We start from the raw sequence: 9,382 nt of genomic DNA on the forward strand, positions 1-9,382 counted from the left end.
CAAGGTGGCAGTTTCGGCGAAGTGTATCCCGAGCTGTTACAAGGTGGGTCAGTTCGGCGAAGTGTATCCCGAGCTGTTACAAGGTGGGTCAGTTCGGCGAAGTGTATCCCCTTGTTCCCGCCTAGGCTTGGCCCCTTTTGCCGAACTGTTGTTTCTGCCACGTGTCACATAATAGAGAGGTCGGGCCAAATCTTCCTTCATCAGGAGTGGTCTTTTTACCAAGTGTAAGGGAGAGTAAGTCTAATAAAGGATCATTTATTTCTTCTCTACAAAACCTCCTCTATTATAACTGTGCTTGAGTTTTCAATTTTTGTTTAATGAATCAATTTGTTTTCAAATCAAATCAAATCAGATCAAATGATTTTGATTTGTTTTTGCAACTCACAATAAGAAAAAGTGGAAGAAAACAAGAACAAGTGAAAACAATTTACATCGATAAACACCTAAGTTGCATTTGCATTTGGATTAGTTTTCTCTATTTGTTCATTAGTGTCGCCGCCCGCCACTGCTATCCGCTGCCGCCTCCGCCTTTGGCAATGTTGCCGGAGGTGGCCGGAGGCAGAGGTGCACAGAGACAGCAGCATTGGGCAGAGGAATGACCACCAGTGCCAGCGCTGCCACCTTTGCCTCTGGCTACCTCCGACAACGTTGGCGGAGGCGGAGGCGGCAGCGGACGATGGCGCTGGTAAACAAATGGCAAGAATAAGATGATGAATCCCAATCACAAAAGGCTGAAAGTCGTCAAAGGTCCCACAAGAATGCCAGATAAGATTTTGTACATTACAACTAGAAAATCTCTTTGTGGGGAAGGTGAGTTGGTTTCCCATTTGGCTCAAAAGGGAATTCAGGCATGGCCTGCAGCATTAACCCAGGTGGGCTCATGCTGTACCAGGCCGTGGGCGATATGATATTTTAGAAAAAATCTGAAAAAAAATATAAATAGAAAATTGAAAAAACTTGCAATTTTATTCCATATAAATTTTAATATATACAATTTTAAGATTTTACTCCATGCTGTGTAACCCAAGCCCAGCATGGTATGACTTACTACAGTGACGGGGCTGGGCCTAATATTACCCAAGTCGTACTGAACCGTGCTGGCCCACGAATGGTCTGACCCACTTTACAATTCTAACTCTCCATAGTCCTTTCTGCTCAACTGAAGAAGACAGAGAATACAGTTTTAATCGAAAGACAAAAGTAATATTTCTTTTCTTTTCTTTTTCTTTTTTCTGTAATGGAGGCTTTTATCCTGTATTGTCGAAGGCTCAAAAGTAAGACTAAAATATTGGGTGTATTGCATCTATATCCAATCCAAGGTCATAGATACATCAGGGTTTGGGGTTTTGAACATTTTGGATGATAGAAAGCATCCCTCTAAACTTGTTTGAGAATTATTCAGGCTGATAAAATGAAAAAAAAAAGAGTATCAGCCTATTGATGCAAACCAATATCTCATTTCTTGTGTCGGTATGTATTGATATTTTGATCATCAAGGCCCAATGTACGTTGGACTTGAGACTAGGCCAAGTTTTTGTTATTCAATCATTTCAAATTAAAATTTGATAAAAACATATATTTATATATATATATATATATATATATATATATATTGCATTTATTTATGTATATATGTCTGTGAACCGAAAATCCATAAAATTACGGGATGGATCGGTTCAAGTTCAAGTTGGACCAGCCCAATTTGCACCCGCATCAACAGGAACTCAAGGATGTAAACCAAATGGTACAGGTTGGCGAAGGATAAGATATTCAAGCTTCGTATGTTAAGGTAAATTAATAGCACCTCCACACAAAAAACAAAAAAAAGAAGACTCCACTAAGTTATATGAGTTCAGATCGGTCTCTTACAGCGCATCTCCGCCTTGTATTAGAAATATTTTCGGATGAAGACATCATCGGATCTAATATAATGCAAGGCGAGGATGCGCTGTGCAACATTGTGGGGCGCAGATGTGAATTGTGAATTCCATTTCCATGTATCTGTCGGTGGGATTCGGATTCTCAAATCTGACACACACGAATGAAGAAAACTGAAACATCCTCACTGTAGAGTGTGGACCCGCATATCCAGCTGCTTATAGTCGATGGCAGAAAAGTCCAACTCTAAGTCCATCAGCCATCCAAATATCTAATCATCTATCGTCCGGACCGGACATCTTTAAACAATCAAAGAAACGGTCCAGATATTTAAAGTGTGTCGAGTATCGACTAACTTCCGGTCCTCCCAAGTCCCAACGTCCAAGCAATGAGATGAACCAACTGCTGAAATAAAACAAAGAAAGCGCCACGGTCGTGTGAGCAGAGACCTGAGAGTAGTACAGGACGAATTTAGAAGGAAGACCAAACGAGCCTCCACTGCTGACTCCTGAGTCCTGACGACTCCCACACAGACCCAGTCGTGATCTTAAAATTAATAACGAGAAGAGTCCCTTCTCCTCCGTCTTCCGCTTCTTATCTCTTTCCAGTTTCGCTTCATCCTCTTCCTCGTCGCTCAATTCTACTTTATCAAAGAAATAAATACAGAACCAGAAAATAGGAACAGAGAGAGTTGTTGCTAACAAGCAATAAAATGTCGTCCTCCGAAAATCACACCTCCTCTACATCCGGATCTGCCGCTGCAATCAACGGCGGACACACCACGCCGAAAACCCCTTCACAGCCACAGGGGCGCAAGAAAGCCTTGATCACTGGTATCACCGGTCAGGACGGTTCTTACCTCACGGAGTTCCTTCTCTGCAAGGGCTACGAGGTCCATGGCCTCATCCGCCGCTCTTCCAACTTCAATACCCAGCGCATCAATCACATCTACATCGATCCCCACAATTCCCATAAGGCTCACATGAAGCTACACTACGCCGACTTAACCGACGCCTCCTCTCTCCGCCGCTGGCTCGACATCATCCTTCCCGACGAGATCTACAACCTCGCCGCCCAGTCCCACGTCGCCGTCTCCTTTGAGATCCCCGACTACACTGCCGACGTCGTTGCCACCGGTGCCCTCCGCCTTCTCGAAGCCGTACGATCCCATATTTCTGCTACTGGCCGTACTCACATCTGCTACTACCAGGCCGGATCCTCCGAAATGTTCGGATCAACACCACCTCCCCAATCAGAATCCTCCCCATTTCATCCCCGATCCCCTTACGCCGCTGCCAAGTGTGCTGCGCATTGGTACACTGTAAACTATAGGGAGGCTTACGGCATCTTCGCCTGCAACGGGGTTCTCTTCAATCACGAATCGCCGCGCCGTGGTGAGAATTTCGTGACTCGCAAGATAACTCGAGCAGTGGGCCGGATCAAGGTCGGGCTCCAGAGTAAACTATTCTTGGGCAATTTGCAGGCTTCGAGGGATTGGGGGTTTGCGGGAGACTATGTCGAAGCGATGTGGTTAATGCTTCAGCAGGACAAGCCGGATGATTACGTGGTGGCGACGGAAGAGTCTCATACGGTGGAAGAATTCTTGGAGGTGGCATTTGGGTATGTTGGGTTGAAGTGGAGAGATCACGTGGTGATCGACAAACGGTATTTTAGGCCGGCAGAAGTGGATAATTTGAAGGGAGATTCGACCAAGGCAAGGAGTGTACTGGGCTGGAAGCCCAAGGTTGGATTTGAGCAATTGGTGAAAATGATGGTGGATGAGGACATTGAATTGGCAAAGAGGGAGAAGGTGCTTGTTGATGCTGGGTATTTGGATGCACAGCAGCAGCCTTGATGGACTGATATGTTCATGTCTGATATAAGAAGGTTTTGCATTTCTCTTCGTTATTGCGATTAGAGTCAATGTAGCGGAAGATTAGTACTTTTTTTTCTTTATTGTTATTGGATGTATTTTGTTCTTCTTTCGCTTCTTGTGGTTGATTGATATTTACATATCTAATTCATTCAATTCTAGTAATTCGATAAAATATGCAGCATTATAGTATTTCTATGGCTGTCATTCATTTATTCGTTTTGATTCCGCGCCTTGTTCTTTAAGTCTTTTGATATGCGGTCAGTTTGGGAAAATGCATTTAATTTCTTTTGATTTCTCAGAATGAGCATTCACAGATTGGTTAATACGAATGCAGATATATTCTCTCTCTCTCTCTCTCTGGTGCGTATATATTTTCTCTATAGATCTTTAATGTGGTAAAATTTTATTTTAGTATGTTGTTATAATGGTTTATATCAACTGTTTGGAATCTCTCCTACAGGCTTAGATCTCTTCCAGGAACCTGGGAATTGTATCTCTTTCCCAGTTGATTTTGGGAATGCAGATATCTTTTCAGTTTCAGAAGAATTGCACTGTACAATTGCTGTTGTTTTTTTATTTGTTATATATTTAGGTACCATTGTGATGTATTGGTGGGGAGAAATAAATACTATCTGACTCTATGTCAAGTGTCGCTTGGTGGGGTCTTTCCCTGAACTTTTAATTATTATTTTTAAGTTTGTATTTGCTGATTGATCCAGAGAAGGAGGGGGGGGGGGGGCGGCGGCTTAGGCCATGTCTATACGGAGATGGCTTCTGCCAATGATATCTGGTACATTGAAGACTCCTCTCTCTCTCTCTCTCTCTCTTTCTCTGGTAAGGCTTCCTGTTGGTGAATAGAAAATGAGGCAAGGACAATGAGGGCGTTCTGGATGCTCCATGAAAGCACTGAGTTCTGTGATGTTAACAAGGTAATGGTTTTTTCATTGCGTTTTTTGTTAATTTTCTTGTAGGTCGTAATTTCCTGGTTTTCCAATGTTTTTTTGTTATTTTTCTTAATTTACTTTAATCATTCGCTTGTTAGTAGTTTTCAAGTTTGAAGTTTTATTTTTTTCAGTTTGCTGCAATAGACTCCTCTTCTTCTCTTTCTTTTTGGGAAACTGAAGGCATTTCAAATTTATTGCTCGATTTCTGTTCTTGCATGTTTTTCTCTTCTTTTTCTTCTGTTTTAAAATTATCATTTCTTTGGCATTCAAAATAAATAAATGAAAGAATACAGAAGAAAACTAAAAAGAGGAATTCTTTTTTGAGTTTTGTGGTTTTATTTCTTCTTTATCTGATTGTATAAACCATGGCTTGTAAGAAACACAATATTTGTTTTGAGGAGGAAACAAATCAATACCTTTATGCTTCTTTCCACATTAATCTACAACCAGTATTTGAATGTTATTTGAACCAAACTCTATTTTCTTGCAGGTCCTTCAATTAAACCTTGGTATTCTAGTTACCTCAAGTTAATAGATATTTATGGATATTGATTTTCTTATTTCTTGATGTTTTAGCCTCCCATTTGAGGTTTCAAATCTGCCATGGAATATTAAAAATAAAGTGAACACAAATAGCTTTTTAGTTTCTCTTTATTGTTCTCTCTCCTAAACTAGCTCATCTTTTGTTGAGTTAGTTTGATAGCTATATTCATACAGGATTCTTGTTAAGCTAAAGTTTTTTTGGAATTTTTATGTTCAGAGTTTTATTGTAATATCTATGGTTGAGCCTCTTTGATATGCAGGGTTGGAGGTCTTTTCAGTTTTCCTCCTCCCCCTCTGCTGTTATGTGTTCTTTTCCTCTTTTATCTTAATACATTCTCATTGCCGATACCAAAAAACTAATATTACTTCTGGAAAGATTTGGAATAAGATTTATTCTTGAAGTTGGATCACTGGACTCATGGTAATAATCCTCAGAAACTGTTTGAGTGGCTTCTAAAGATTTGGGAAGATGTTCACACTTTTGATATCTGAATGGTGAGCATCTTTCGTAGTTGCATCTTTTTCTGCTATATTCATTTTCCTTAAGATGATTTTAGTAAAATCCATTTTGATCTATTGCTGATCAAGAAATAAAAATAAATAAATAATAAATAACATGTTGCTCTGCATTATTTTTTTTTTTGAGAATTGACTTTTTAAATATATTGTCATGGTCAGTTATCATACTTGAATTAAAGTTAGACACTGAAACTCTACCATTTTAAATCTAGGATATTCGATGCTAAAATTAAAGATACTCTGATCACTAACATCTTTTATTCTACTATATATTAAATAATGTTAGTTAAGTGGGGATGAGGAAGGTCAATACAGGGCAATTATATATGCCTATTTTGTTTGACACCCACTATCTTAAGTCTTGAAGCATTTATGGTTTTTCTTTACTTGCTACACTATTAGGTTTGATTGTGATTAAACGCACATTATCTAGAAGAATGGGATTTATCCTTAAGGGAAAACCTCAGTTCATATTATTTCAACTCTGTTCCACCAAATTGAAGGATAATTCGGCTATGGCTGCAAGTTCTGAGGTTCAACCTGTATGCTAAAAGAACTGTAAACCAGATATAACAGGGGGCTCTTTGAGGATAAACAGAACTCTTCTTGATATGTAATAATGTGGTGGACTACTTGCAAAGTCCATTTCCTCTATTTCGCTTTAACGTTTCATATTGCCCAAATTGATGATTTTTTTTTCCCAAATTGATGAATTGTTGAATATATCCACTTTCGCACCCTCCAACACCACTTTGCATCTGATTTCCATGGATGCAACGTGCGTACTTCACATTCCACAATACATTGCTAAGGTGATTTATTCCATCTTTACTCCTGCTCCAGCCAATTTAAAATGGTATCATTAGGCATTACTGTTAGATTCCATTTTTTTGCATCCTCAAACTTTTCTTCTTATACATTTCAGCTTAATATATTAAAAACTTGGGGATTTTACTGACGAAAATATGGTTATGTAAGGTTTTGTACTTTTTTTTATTCGATGAATGCAATGAGGCTGTGAATCAGACTTTCCTTTTTATTTTTTATAACTAGTAACTAAACCCAAAAAATGAGAGGAGATGGGAGATTTGTGCGAGCTACTATTTAAAAATGTATTTTTTAAAGGGAAAAATGAAGTAGCAATGAATCACCAAAATTTTTATATATTTTTAGTTCTTCACATATAAAATAATAGAAAAAATATTTTTCTTTTCTTTTTTTAGTTTTGAGCTTCAAATTTATTCCTTTATATATAGAGACTTGGGTAGAGGTGTAAAGTGGGCCATGCCCATGAGCGGCTCGCCCTTACTCCTAGGTGGAAATTTTGGGGGTTGGCCTGGCACGGCCCACGGCCCAGGACCAAGCAGGCCTGTGCCATGCTGTGTCGGCACGTGGGCCTAGGCCGGGCCGGGCTGTAGCCATGTCATGGGCTTAGACCATGCCGGGCTGGGCCACAGGGTGGGCCTTGGGCTTAGGCTGAATCGGGCTGCACTATTTTTTTTTTTATTTTTTTGAAAATTTTGATTTCTTTTCTAAGTAAAATTGTAAAACTAAAATATTTAACTCTTTTATGAACTTTGGGAATTATGAACTATTTAAAAAAATTAAGAAATGAGAAATCTAAGTTATTTAATACATAAATGAAAAAAAAAAATACTTAACCAAATTGAAATAAGAATGATGAAAAAACAAATTGGAAGAAAAATAGGAATTTTATTTCATTTAAATTTGAATGGTGCAAATTAGTGAATTACAAATACAATGATTGGATCATTGCATACTTGGATGAATGAAATATAAAAATGGAATAAATTAATAAAATATAAAAAATACAATATTGTTACAAATTGAAAATACAAAATTACATTGCTAAAAAATAAAAAAATATATATCAAATAAATTAAATAAAAATTAAAAATTTTATAAAAATTTGAAAAAATAAAAAATTCTACAAGTAGTCAAATTCATGAATCATCATTCATGACTTTTATCATCTGCTTCGGGTGAAACATCGGGTGTTGTATCATGCCCTCCATTGTCTTGTAATCTAACTTCTGCATCTAGCCAATCGTTGAAGCAAATGTACATCTCTATGTTCTCATCGTTCATGCAACTTCTTTTGTCATTCAACACCCTGGTACCTGTACTAAAACAAGACTCTCATGGAACTGTAGACACCGGAGGGGTTAGTAGATCATGTGCCATGGCGGCAAGAACCGGATAATTTTTCTAGTGTTCATCCCACCACGCTAAAATATCAAAATTATTTGATATTTCATCTAAATTAGAAAAAATTGCTTGTAAATAAAAATTAAGTTTAGTAAATGAACTTGTTGTAAAACTAGTAAATTTATGCCTTCTACTTATTAAATAAAAAAACTTTTCTCTTCTATTACTGGGTTCAAAGTCAGAAAGAGAAGAAGAAGAAGATGAACAACAACTTCAGATTCATACAAACTGTACATTTCAAATAATAAATTATTAATTTCTTCTTTTTTATTTCCTATATCAATATTCATATTTTCATAATATGTTTCAAGTAAAATATCTAAACCATCTTTCCTAATCCTAGGGTCTAATGTTGTAGCTAAACAATAAAGGGGAGAAATGTTCTTCCAATATTTTTTAAATTTATTTTTCATAATTTCAATAATACATTGAAATTGTGGATTATTTATATATTTGGCAAAACAATCACTAATTACCATTAATTGATACAGTAAATTACAACTAGTTGGATAATAAATTCCAAATAATTCATTTGTTGCATCATAAAAATGTTTTAAAAAATCTCTTATATAGAATGCCATTTTGCAGTATTCCTTAAATATCATATCATTAGGCATTTTTAAATTATAAAAATCAGAAAGAATTTGTTTATGAGATATACAACTTTCTAACATAGCATAGGTAGAATTCCACCTATGCTTTACATATAATATAAAATGTTTATACTTTAAACCATAATTTTGGCATAAATATTTAAATTCTTGTTTTCTTGCCCCCGAACTTTTTATATATATAATACAATTTTTAATTTTTGAAATAATATTCAAGGCATCTTGAATACATAAATTTAAAATGTGACATGCACAACTAATATGAAATAATTTACCATTTAAGCATGGTTTTAATTAAGATTTTAAAATATTTATTGCATAATCATTATTGCTAGCATTATCAAAACTAATAGCCATAAGCATGCAAAGTATTTAAAATACTTGCAGCAATAGTTGGGCCACTATATAGCCATTCAAGCCTAGTAAAACTTAAAATTCTTTTATTCAAAAGCCAATTTTTATCAATGAAATGGCCGATAACACAAATATAAGTAATATTAAATTTGGATGTCCAAACATCTGAAGTAATTGCAACTTTAGAATTAAGATTTGCTAACAAAGAAATTAAATTTTCCTTATATGAATAAAAAAAATTAAAGCATCATTTCTTATAGTATTCCTAAAAAACTTTTTTATATTGTCGGTTTACAGAACTACGCAACCATTTTTTTAGCTTTGGATCTTCAGCTAACATAAATGGTTGTTCTACATGTACAATATACTTAGCAAGTTCTAGTCTCATTTTTTCTTGTGAATATCTAGAAGTACCAAAACTAATCCCC

The 9,382-nt window shown here is 36.4% G+C and overlaps 1 pseudogene across 1 annotated transcript; it reads left to right on the forward strand.

Annotated features, from left to right (window-relative positions):
• The first annotated feature begins 2,019 nt into the window (after positions 1 to 2,019).
• Positions 2,020 to 3,943, forward strand: LOC148851170 (GDP-mannose 4,6 dehydratase 1 pseudogene; annotated as a pseudogene). Its single transcript, XR_016099747.1, has one exon. The product of XR_016099747.1 is annotated as a GDP-mannose 4,6 dehydratase 1 pseudogene (transcript).
• Positions 3,944 to 9,382: the final 5,439 nt, after the last annotated feature.

The sequence above is a fragment of the Nelumbo lutea genome, chromosome 5, assembly GCF_056320005.1.
Source record: "Nelumbo lutea isolate HS-2025 chromosome 5, American lotus-T2T, whole genome shotgun sequence".
Taxonomy (NCBI): Eukaryota; Viridiplantae; Streptophyta; class Magnoliopsida; order Proteales; family Nelumbonaceae; genus Nelumbo; species Nelumbo lutea.